General features: G+C 31.0%; 1 protein-coding gene across 1 annotated transcript in view; it reads left to right on the top strand.

Annotated features, from left to right (window-relative positions):
• LOC143236934 (protein turtle homolog A-like) overlaps positions 1-13,645 on the top strand; it is a 123,132-nt gene that overhangs the window by 88,254 nt on the left and 21,233 nt on the right. The gene's annotated exons all lie outside the window — the stretch shown is intronic.

The raw sequence follows: 13,645 nt of genomic DNA, 5'->3' as shown, positions 1-13,645 counted from the left end.
AACATTTGTTTCATGATTAATATTTTTGATTTATATGAAAAATAAAAAAATATGAATATTTGTCAGCTGAAAGGCGTAAATAATACAAAATGTTCATGCACTAGAAATCATTATAATGTATATATTTTGTTATTCGATAACTAATTTATTCACATTTTATTTGTCATAACAATATTGGATATTATTCAACATTTTATCTGTTGATTTAATCTTAAGATGATCAAGTTATTTATGATAAAAACAGCACTTTTATATCTGTACATCATTTCTACACAAACTTAATGACTTAAATGTAACTTTGTTTTAGCTACCTTTAGATGTTTTTTTTTATCTTATGCACACAAACCCATGTTTTCTAAGATGGATTTGTGAAATACATTTCAGAATAAAAACAAATTATTAAATAGCCTTAAAATTAACGTTAGGTTTCATATAGAACCTTTAGGTTTGTTAAGTATATGGCTAGTTCATTTATGATGAAAAACAACAACATTTGACTTAAGTCAATGAGTTATAACTTTGTATTCAAATGAAGTGAACATTAAGTTTAACATGTTCACTTTATTTGAGTCCAAAGTTATAACTAGTAATTAAAAATTATTCAAAATATTATCACTTTCATTGTGTTTCTTCATGGTTGGTGTAAGTAAAATAAAGACATTTTTAATATATTTGTTTTTAGAAAATTTAATTATAGCACATATTTTTAGAGAAAAATAATGTGTACTTATATCTGTTGAAATGTAAATATGCAGCAAATAGATAACAGAAAAGAAAAGGAACTATAAAATAACTAAGCAAAAGAAAAGTAATTATGTGCAAATTAAATATGAAAATGCTTATTATCACCTCGACACTTAATTAATGTAGTGATGTAGTAATGTATAACCTCTGCTTAATTAATTATACGGTTATCTCAGAGTGTGTAGCTTAACTTATGCCTTAAATTAAACACATTTCTAATTTTCGTGAGCTGTGGCATCTGAAACCACGACTTGTGTCCCGCAGTTCATTTCATACAAACGTTTTTCTGGTATATTCCTGACGTTGAACAATAAGCTTCCTTCCTTTCAGTATCAATCTATATATGCAGGTAAACATTTTTTTTAAACATTCATTGTTAATATTTGCATAAAAACAGCAAACGTAATCATAAGTGTTTTTTTTGTGGGGGAGGAAATGAGTAATATAGCGAAAATCTTTCATTCTGGACAACCGCTGATTTTGATTTATCTATTATACTAAATGAAATACTTTATATTAGTGCAACGATGATATTAATGTGTAATATATTACAATGCATTGTCGACATGTTTTTGAAATTTGTAAAATATTATAAACTATATTTATCTACACTTTACGTATACAGGCCTTAAAAGAGACGTCAAATCCCATTAGTTATGTAAAGTAACTCAAACGTTGATGGTGAGTAGAGTTGACTAAGTTCCCTAGTTTGTAGTTTGTCACTTCAAATTTAGGAACGACTATCACAGACAATCCTTGAACAACTTTTCGAGAATTTCAATGACAACAATATTGACTAATACTTAATTTTTGTTTGCATTCGTGTTTTTCTTTTAAAATAACATTATGTAATGCAACACAATATATATCATTGTTTTCAATATTGTTTCTTCACTACATCGTAACCCGGCAATGAAAAAACAGGTGGTTAAGGCGTTCGACTCCTAATATGAAAGTCGCTGGTTGGAATCCCCGTCGCACCAAACATGCTCGCCCTTTCAGCCGTGGGGGCGTTATATTGTTACAGTCAATCCCTCTATTTGTTAGTTAAAGAGTAGCCCAATAGTTGGCGGTGGCTGGTGATGACTAGCTGCCTTCCCTCTAGGGACGGCTAGCGCAGATAGTCCTCGTGTAGCTTTGCGCGAAATTAAAAAAACAAACAAACTGATGGGGGCATCGACGAATTGATTGTTTGTTTGTTTTGAATTTCACCCAATGCTACACGAGGACTATCTGGCAACTAGCCATCACCACCCACTCGCCAGCTCTTGAGCTACTTTTTTAACAACGAATAATGGGATTGACTGTAACAATATAACGTCCCCACGGCTGAAAGGCCAAGCATGTTTGGTATGACGAGGATTCAAACCCGCAATCCTCTAGTGCCTTAACCACTTGGCTTTGCCGGGCCCACTATAAACAAAACACACTGTCACAATTTTTAATAAAACGGACACTTTCGAGTGATACACCTTTCATATCCAATTACACATGTTCAAAATAAGTTATGTCACAATGTCTATTACTCACAGCATACTAGATACAATAGAATGTGTTCTACATTACACGATTTCGTGGACGAGACTCGTAAGCTAACTGGCATTTTTCACAAATGAGGTTCATTTTATCACATTATTTTAAACACTACATTCGTTCACTTTTGCGAGAAATTTAAGTGTTCTTGCTACTAATTGTGGATCTAAAAGTTTTACAGAATATCATGGCCTTTCCGAAACTTACATGTCTATACTTTAATGTCTTTGAAACATTTATGCTGCATTGACCTCAATTATGTTTACCTACCTTCAATTCAAGTTCATGGTATGTACAATGATTACAAGCTGTGTAACAACTTTAGTAAAGTTATAATATATTTACTGTTTTTTGTATTTCCTTTTATTATCATTATTGATTATTCTCAAATCTTATGACGTTTACTTTACGTCTTTTACAGAAGATTTAACATTATTTATTACTTCATGTTGCTCGCTTCGTTTGTTTTCTTAAGTGAGAGAGATTAATTAAAGCCGGATTAGTATGCTTACTTTACTCTTTTTCCTTCATTGATATTTTTATATTTTAATTGGAAAATCAATACTCTAGCTATTTATTGTAAGATTTATTTCCTGTTCCTTATTATTTAATGTTTTGTATCTTCATAAACATTAATGTTTGACTGTGTTATTGGTACTGTTTTGTTACTCGACTCGAATCTACCCTAAACAGTAACATGTGTCGTAGTAGTTTATCTCAGATGTCAGGCTCTTATAATGTTACACTGTCGGATTTAATTGGCTCTTTTTATTGGGTACCCCGCTGGTACAACAATAAGTCTACGGATTTTACAACCCTAAAATCAGGAGTGTAATTCCCGTCGGTGGACTAAGGAGATAGCTCGCTGTGGCTTTGCTATAAGAAAACAAATGCAAACACTTTGTCAGGTTAGCTTCTATCTGTATTTTGATCTAAGTAGGTAACTTGCGCTATACGGAAGTTAATTCTATTCTTCACAAGAAAGTCATTCCCCTTTTAATTGACATTTTTAAATTCTCAATTTACGAATGATGTCTATCGATTCCAGAAAACAAGACTGCTTTGTGTTTTTAACAATGATACCATAGCATCACGAACTAAAGACGAAGCTATAAAAGCTTTGGTTGTTCATTCAAACGGTTCTTCCTTGTTTAGCATCTAATCAAATTAGCGATTCTATCACTACTTTTTTTTTCTAAATGTTCTATATTCACTTTTAGTCCTTAATCATTCTAACATATTAAAAGCCATAACTTGTGCTTATATCATATCACAACAAATCAAAGGTTTTTGTTTTCGATGTCAGATAAGCCTTTCTTACATTTTTTGGTGTTAGCGGAAGAAACATTCTTCATGTTGATATAATGATTCCTCTCACATCGTTTAGTGATTGTACGAAAAGATCCTCTTTAAGGAGTGATGAGGTTGTTACAAGACACAGTACGTTTTTGTAATAACACAATAGCTATTGAGGTTTGTAGTTTAAAGCTCTGAATAACAACTCGCCATACAAACATGTTGCAACGCTATTCTATTTTAGTAAGCCAACACACTAATATATTATTTTAAATTAGAACATATTTTACGTTATGGTCGTTTTGGCTATTAAGAAGATCTCAAATCTTATGGCTGACAACATTTATACGAATGGAATATAATAGTACAACATTCATAAAATGTTCAAAAAGAAAAGTTTGATATAAAAATATACACCTACTCCGTATACACGTATCATATTTGACATCATAAAAATACCCGTTGCAGTTCATTACAGTTTTCAAATCTAATATCAATAAATTAAAAACTACACGCTTAACTATTAGTTCATAATAATGTAAAAATGACATTGGAACATTATTAAGACTTATCTTAAGATGCACTTAAATATTTTTTTCAAAATATCATTGCAAATTAGTAGTGTCAATAATATTCTCAAACATAGAGTTTAACCAGAATTTCACTGAGAAATTATACAAATATTTAAGTATTTTATGAGACTTCTGCTCTTAAAAATAAACTTAACTGCTATTTTTCTACCAATTGTCATAAGATAAAAATCTTAGTAGCTTAACCACAAAACACAAAATACAGACTCCACTTATTGTTTTAGGATCATAATGAAAAGTATGCATACTTACACAATTAAGTAAAGTTCTGATTTTTAAGCTGTTTTTTTATTTTTTCACAGGATTTAAGTAATGCTTAAACCAATTGTACACAAACACTTAATTCAATAGGCTAATTACCTATTAACCAAACCAGATATTAATAAAAATATGCAACAGGCATCCGAAAAAATAGTTTATCATTACATCTCCTTGAAAAGGATCGTATCATTCTCTTGAATTTAAAAAAAAATATTATAATTAAAAATGAATAAAACAAAAACGTTCTCAGTTCTGCTCTTACCTTTCTCAAGACTTCAATTGGAGTCGCTTTTATGTTTGACTATCCAACTATGCCTTTATTTTAGGCCTAAGTATTTAAATGTTTTCCCATTTGATGCGGTGACCATAAGAACGCTTAACCACAGCACAAGTTTATTCATTTAGCTGTGTTTGTTTCTTTGTTGTTGTTGTTCTAAATTGTATATAATATGAAGTAATTTGTGTCAGAGTCAGGTCTTGCTGCTGCTTTTTCTTCGTATGACTCAGTTGCTTCCGAATAAATTTCATTCTGTGTCTTGAAAACTATTTTAACACTGTTCTTCATTTTGTAATTATCTATGCATTCGGGTTGAAACAACGAAGAAAAAGTTATCCACTTGCGGCTTACCAATTAAGACCACTCAGTGGACTCAAAAGATAACTCAATGTGACTTTGCTATATGAAAAAACACACACTAGTTAAAATTGAGGAATAGCCTTGCTTAGGTGTTCTTGTTTAAAGGTGATCTGGTGTTTATCTGATAACACTATTTATAAATACGTTAAATTTCACAATTTTTTCACTAGAACATTAGTGTGAAAATCGTAAACAGAATCAACATACGATGGAAGATAATGAATCAGAACTCGACTTTGACTAATAATATCACAGAAAATTGAGTATTTCAGAAAATATATGTAATAGCCCTTTAGATACAAAACGATCATACACTTACTACGTAAGCTGTATTAAGTTTAGGGATTTAGAATTTTCATTACAGGGATACACCTTATATTTAACGACATATGGATCAACATGGGGTACAAATACTATCCAAATAAAGAACTTTATCGAGTCGTAATTCAGCTATGGTAATAAAAATCCAAGAACACAATGATTAATTACAAAAGCCACCCATGTGTCAAACACTGCAGTACCCAGTATAGTAAAAAAGGTTCTTCATCTGGAAAAGCGACAAAAGTTACGTGTGCATAAGCTGTGTTTTAGATACATTCATTCACCATCGCATGCTTCAAGCGACTGTAAAATTAAACAGACATTATGGTATTCCATAAAAAGACATAGTGGTAGCATTATATGGATTTCTGTGACATCGGACTGTTGAAACTGGTGCTGTGAAACCGTCATCTTCGTATACTAGATAGATTATTGAGACCATAAAGGCGTAGTGGTGTACATTTAACATGAAAAACCTAACGGCAAAGATTTTTGCAATGAAACCTACTCTGCATGGCTATTGTCAAGACGCACAGCTAATGGAGCATAACCAGACGTGACGACATTGGGTGTAACGACGTGAGGGGCCTCCAGAATTGTTTTAATATAATGCATCCAATCGCTAACTACTAAAAGAGAAACATTAATGAATGAGCCCCCAATGGCTCAGCGGTATGTCTGCGGACTTACAACGCTAAAAACTGGGTTTCGATACCCATGGTGGGCAGAACACAGATAGCCCATTGAGTAGCTTTGTACTTAATTCAAAACAACAACAACAATTAATAAATGGATTTAGGTTGAAGTGAGAGGAACATAGTAAAGTTAAACTAAGTGACATACATATTTCGTCTTTAACTTTGCAACAGATGGTCTTATTCGCCACTTTGTAAAGAAACTATGTGATATTTTGTTGCAATAAGTTTTCATCAATATTGTAGCAATAGCAGTTGCCTCATGTTTAATGCCATACTTGATTTGTCCTGAAATTTTGAATGTTCTTGATTGATTGATTGATTCTCAGTTATTACGTATATCGTATCGCCTGAAAATAGATACTGGCCACTAACGTGTGAGTGAAAATCATTTAGTACATGCTATAATAATGTCTTAGTATACCACTCTATAAGTATAAATATGTATTTTACAATCATCTAACATCTTATCCCGTTACCACATAAATAACGATTAATCATGAGTCTTTTTCATTTAAAAAGCAACATATAGGTTATATAATAACCTATATAGGTTATAGTTCGTAATTTATATTGTGAAAATAAACTTTGCAACTGGATATACTGCAAAGAGTTTCAAACTCGAATCTATCTACTATTTATTAATCTACACTTTGAAGTTGAATAATTTGGATTCATAAATCGTATAAGGGTGTGTTATTTCCTGCTATCAATTACTTGTGAACATAAGAGGAATGACCACCTTAGTTAACATTTTATCTGCTTTAATGATCGTGGTAAATGAAATTCTAAAGCCGTTTACTCAATACAACTTTAAATTTATGACTGTTTTGAAATGAAACCGTTATCAAATGTACATTTATTACACCAATAAACTTTTGTTAGAAACTCAATTTATGACGTATATAGGCATATCAAGGCTCTCCCCTCTTATCTTCTAGCTTACATGCGAATATGTTGAATATATAACAATAACATTTTCATATATATATAACGGTTCATATTTGGGAACCACATGGCAGTTGTAATATAGTTAGCTTACAAGTACGTGTTTCATTATATTCATACCTTAATATTCTGTTGCTTTCTTTTGCATTAAGGTAAATTAGTTAGAAATATATGTAGAATATCATGCTCTGGAATACAAGATAAGCAGTGATGTACCCTACTAAGTGCGTAACGAATCAATTACCTTGTAATAGATAAAACATCGTTTTAAATTTTACAGTAAGTCACGCAATGAACTACGCATGTAAAGTAGAAATTCACTTAAAATATTTATTTGAGCAGGTTTCTGGGTTTCTATATTTTGTCACTTTTATTAAAGGAAGTAGCTTTCTTACATTGTAAAATTCCCTAAAAGGTACAAAAAATTCCTGTTTGAGTCCAGTCAGATCAAAAGCAGATGACGTTTACATATGAATGCATAATGTTTTAGTGTCTGCCTAAGAGTGTTAAAAAATGTTATAACGAAACATTACGGAAATGCTCTTTTAATAAATACTTCGTTGCTTTCACTGAGTATGACATATTTTCTATGTGCAATATGTATTAGATTTTGGGACCTTGTATTCAATCATTTAAAGCCAGAGAGAAAGTACCTGAAATTTTATTTACGATAAATGAACCGACTTATATTACTTTAAACCGTTCAATGGTTAGGTTATGATACGTAACTGGCTTACACTGCTTTTTTTAAAAAAATCTGAGTTTATCGACGTTGTGTACAAAACATGAATTTGAAGCTGCTAGGGTGCAAATGCATTTAGTTTTATATTTATATATGTTGAACAAAATATTTTAACTTAGGTGCTCTTTTTAACAACTTTTAGCTTTAGAATTATGGATATTTTTATTCATTCACAAAGACACAAATTATGATTTACATGTGAAAAAATTGATTGATGTATCACAAATGATAATAGTATACAAGGTAAATGCAAATAACATAAATTAAAAATACGACAGATCGTCTTTATAAAAAGTAATGTCACCCTAATATTTTACAAAGTATAATACTCTTGCACAATTTATTTCTGTCGCCACGGTTTTACTGAAATTTAATTAGTACTTAAATGTTGAAGTGGTAATTTAATTGCATGTAATTTCCAGTGAAGCTTTGGAGATAAAACAAATAAATAATGATATAGAAAATGTATTCTCGTTTGTATGATACCATTTTGTTTAATTGACATCAGTGCTTAAAGCGTACTTTTCGTTTGTATTGTACCAACAGTTACATTTGTAAGTACTTAATTACTTAATGCTAAGACAAAAAATAAGATGTATTGCTCTTGTAAATTAATTAATTAGGAGGGGGAGACATTACTTAATCTCTTATAATTATAATTAACGTCTGGCAACAAATTAAAATAGAATTTATTATTTCTAGCATGTTGGTATCCATCCTGAGGTATCTTTGTTTTTGTTTGTACAAATATATCCGTACAAACATAATATACGAAATATTTCTAAAATACTTAAAACATATTTTCCTCAAATATCCTGGAGCTTATTAGTTTCAAGTTCACATAAATATATAACTATTAAGATAGTGTACTTTTGTTCATTTGTGTGTGTATGTCACTAAATGGGTTGTTTATCTGTAAACGTGAATGTGAAAGAGAAAGGGTTAAGGCTTAAATGTTCACTTTTGGGAAGCATAGTGGGTCTTTCAGTATGCGTTAAGTCTGATGGCATTTATCCTTCTACGGCAGAAATTATTAAAGTAATCGAAAAAGAGTTAAGAATCTTACAGACAATTTTAAAGGTTGTTCTAATAAAGTATTTAAAATTAAGACATATAATAACAAAAGAATACAGTTAGACTAAAAATCGTAAGTTGAAATCAAGCATTGATTTTTTTTATGAGCAAGTATTAGCATGAAAATAATTTAAGTATCAGATGACATTGAGTATTTCTTTATATATAAAGAAAAATCAAATAAATTAGAAGAAATAAAATTTGTTTCTGATTTTTGCACAAAGCCAAACAAGGTCTTTAGTTTCTAATTTTGGATTGATAGATTAGAGGGAACGGAACTAGTTAACCTTACCCATCTCATATAGGCTACTCTCATATAAAAGTGAGATTAGACCGTCAATCGCCCCCTCCACGACTCCAAATAGAATAGCGCAATTTTTTTGGCAGCAAGACAGGAACCATGACCCTTTTACTTATAGTTCAGCAAACTAATCATTGGTCTGAAGAAAAAACGATATCTGAAGCTGTATCGTAAAATCGATTACTTCTGTGTCGAAAAGTCACTTTGATGCACGAAGTTTCTATATTGAGCTTAGAGTTTAAGCTCATTGTACCATTCGTGCAAAATATAAGTTTCAAGATTATTAAAGTTCGACCTGCACACAAAGCAAATGCTAAGTGATGTTTTCGTATCAGAGAATTTTCTTGATATTTGTTCGAAGTCAATGATAAAGTAAGACGTGAGGTCCAGGATTACACGTATTATACATATAAAGAACAACGTTTCTTAAGATTTATGTAGTATAAGATTGCAGAAATGTAACTGCAGTGCAACGCAAAATATTCAAAATATATGTTTCAAGAAAGGAAATTCTTAAAGCAGCACTTGACGTAGTACCTTTGAATATGTGAGTGTTATTTTCATAATTGCGAATATTGATAAATCAGTAATGTCGAATTATATATAAATACATTTTAGAACCTAGCAAGTTACTGTATTTCGTGAAAAAAGTGGAGTCTCTCTTGCTCATATTAAATTACATATATTAAGATATTTTATATGTGAGACGTGTGTTCCCTGCTGGAGTTACTTAAAACAAGCATATTTTTCAGTAGAGTAAATAAGTAGACTCAAAGATTTTAAAATAATTGGTATACTACAAAAACTGTAAAACAAGAATTAAGATGTTTTATAATACATTTTAGTGCTTTATAAAATGTAGTAGTCGAACATCTTCTTTATCCCAGTTGATAACACGGATAATACCATGCTTAGCCAATGATATTATGGTAAATGAAAAAATACTTAAAACTGAGATATGGTGAAACACAAACAAAATGTTCAACTCTGACAAAAAAGCTTAACATTGCGTATCTTCTAGACCAAATCCCATTTTAGTTGTTTTTTTATATATTTAACCTTTCATTTCCTTGGGATTTCTTCTTTATCAAGACACACTACGTTGTTGGCCATCTAGCTTTGAGAATGTTAAACAACAATTATACCTATAAAACTTTTTCCAATAATTTGAATATTTTATCCTTCAAAATTTAATTGCAATAAATGGTTATTGATTTGTTTGATAACCAATATAATGTATTGTCTGCAATAGTTTCCAAATTAGTGTTTGTAAAGTGCAGTATTGTTAACAATATTTATCTTCAGATATGACTAAACAGGCTACAATTCACATTTTTTTTATATGGATTGATTTACTGCACCTACGATAATAGTTAAATTTTTGAAATTAGAAACAATTTATTCTGTGCATAATGTTAAGTAGTAGTATTTGTACACGTTTGTGAATTAGAAAGCAGTTAAAAGCGCCTAAATTTATTCAAAGTGATGAATACGGCTAAGGACTTTTAAAAGTAAGCATAAGCTTGACATTAAACTTTACAAATAAGTTTTCCGATCCATGCTGAATTCAGTTAATCTCCTTTGCTCACGTCATCTTTAAAGATTTAATATTACTTTTGTTTCTGTGAAAAGTTTACAAGATTAATAATGCTTTAATAAGGAATCACCATTTAACGGTATTATTATTATGAGCAACCAATTTAACATACAATAATCAAAGTCATTTATGCGTACACTGGAACAGCGTAAATCTTCTCAATAGTTATAAGCGTTCAAAATTACTTCGAAATGTTTACAATTAGAAGTTACGAAAGACTGAATATATAATTTTAATGTGATCGAAATAAATGAATAATTTCCTTGTTAAATATAAAAATGGGGCATTAGTATCAAATGACAAACGCAGGCGGTGGGTGTAAAGTACATTTTAACTAAATATTTAGTGTGGATTTGTGGTAAATGCGTTTGAACAATTCTAAAATATATTCACATCAATATTTGTTAAAATAGATAAAAGTACATAATATCTCTCTAACGGTTTAACAATTTGATGAAGAAGAAATGAACTTTTACTTCATGAGTATCATGATGATAAGAGTGAAAATATTTTACTGTCTAAGAGAGCTATAAATATATTTTTATATTTTTTACTCATATGGATTCTTTCTAATTTTGAAAACTGGGGAGACTGATAGACATTTCAAACAATTATCATATTATTATCGTGACCAGCTGTTATAATATAATCCATTATAGCCAACCATTTTTGAGAATAATATACTGAAGCGCGAAAAAAGTGTTGTTTGATTGGAGCTTATTTATTGAGGAATATGATCTTCGATTGATTTACAGATGTTAGGATGCGATTACGGTGGAGAGGATGTCATACAAATTCACACCAAACATGCCCAATCACTATGAGATTAGATGATTTTGTTAGCCAAGAAAGATGATTGAAGTCATTGTCATTCTCCTTGAACTAATCTCGGTCAACAGAAGCTCGATGGATTGTTATGTAATCATCTTGTTCATTGGAATAAAAATACAATATTCTTGAATGACGTAATCGACAACAACTTTCAGGGACTTGGACGTCGTTAATTCTTCTAAAGGAATTATTATACCCAACATCTGTTACCAGAACGTTCTCCTCAACACCACATTACTTCCAACTGTCGGAATGCCCCAAGCACGATCAAATTTCTAACTTTGTACTTACCTTCCAGCCACTGCAGAAAAGGGCGTACAGTGCCTCATAAGAAAAAACAAAACAAACAAGTCAGATGTCTCACTCATTCATTGTTCGCTTTTTATAACCTATTGTTTTCCTATTAAAATCTGAGACGTGATTTTCTGACTATTTATTGGCTACCGTAATATCCTTCACATGGATCAAAGCTAAAGAGATCAGTGAACGGGGACACAGCCAGACGTATTGTGTATGCTCAAGGCCTAGTACATTAGTCTGTCAGTTGCAGTAGGCAGCCATATAGTTTTATAGTACCTTTCGACGCCAGTGTTGAAATACTCTGATTATCTTTGAATACCATGTCAAAAAACAATATTCAATAGCCATTACCGTATTAGGTACGCGCTCACTAATATGATAGTTAGGTCCACTTGAATATTGGAAATATTTTTGTTCTTCCTCCCAGTGCTACACATTACTAAAATATATGACAATATTACTGTAATTATATCATAGTACTAATGAATACCAAAAACCTAGAACATTATATGATCAATTTATTCTGTGTATGCGTGTAATTGGAGTGTTCCACGAATCGAGTATAACATTTTAACAAAGTGGCCTGTTTGCATATTTAGTACGATTACTACCGAAAAGTTGTAAGTTAAAATGTATTACTTAGTAAACTAAAACGAAATTCAGTTTGCATTAAACAGAAAGGAAATAAAGGAAGACGTTTTTGCTTACGAAGTAACAATTCTGAAATAAAGCCAAATTATAAACTGTATGGTCTTATCACGCAAATATAATACAAATATATAATACTGTAAACGTGGAATAACAATATTATGTGTTTGTTGTTAAGCGCAAAGTTACAAAGTGGGCTATCTGTGCTATTCCACGTAGGTATCAAAACCCGATTTTTAGCGTTATAAGCCCTCGTAACTACAACTGAGGCAGTGGTGAGCAATAAGGTTGCACTAGTAAAAACAAAACATTATATATCGAGTTTACTGAAGTCACTGATATTTTGTCTACATTTCTGTACCACACAATATTCAGTGTTTAAATGTGCATACTTCATGATGTTTACTGTTGAATTTGTTGTGGCTATTAATACTAGACATTTAATACCTATAAATGGTATTTTTGTTGAAGGGTGTGTGTTTCTCTAAAAGCAAAGCCGCAGCGGGCTATCTACTGAGTCGACGGAGGGGAATCGAACCCCTAATTTTATCATTATAAATCTGTAGACTTACCGCTGTACCAGCAGGAGGACTTTCATAGGAGTGAGATACACAAACCTCATATACTCCCTTAAAATTCTTAGCACATATACACAAAAGTTGTCTGATGCTGTACCTTGTATGACGAAAACACAAGCGAAAATTCAGTTTGATATAACATAATGAAAAATGTATGAACAGAACCAAATATCGAATGTGAAACTTAAACCTGAAACTGTTTACACATAAAAAAATAAAAGATATAATATTCATCCAAACAAAACTTCATTTATGCCAGAACAAGAAAATTAAAACTTTTTCAAATAGCCCCCAAAAGTATTGAGAATATCCCATCAAATAGATAAAATTCATAAAACGCATATGCACAAGACTTGTGGTCAAGATGGTCATATAGAGGTTAAGTATATCGGCTTTAACCCACAAATTTTCAACACCGGCTAACACTTACCATCTGCAAACAGTTGTGTGCATGATAGTCGTCTCTAAAAATAACTAAAAATTATATTAAAATTAGCATCATAGTATAATTTGATTTGTTATTAAAAATTACTAGAACACTACTCCATT

Source organism: Tachypleus tridentatus, chromosome 13, assembly GCF_004210375.1.
Source record: "Tachypleus tridentatus isolate NWPU-2018 chromosome 13, ASM421037v1, whole genome shotgun sequence".
NCBI lineage: Eukaryota > Metazoa > Arthropoda > Merostomata > Xiphosura > Limulidae > Tachypleus > Tachypleus tridentatus.
The sequence above is the reverse complement of the archived record's forward strand: the minus strand, read 5'-3'. Positions and strand labels throughout refer to the sequence as shown.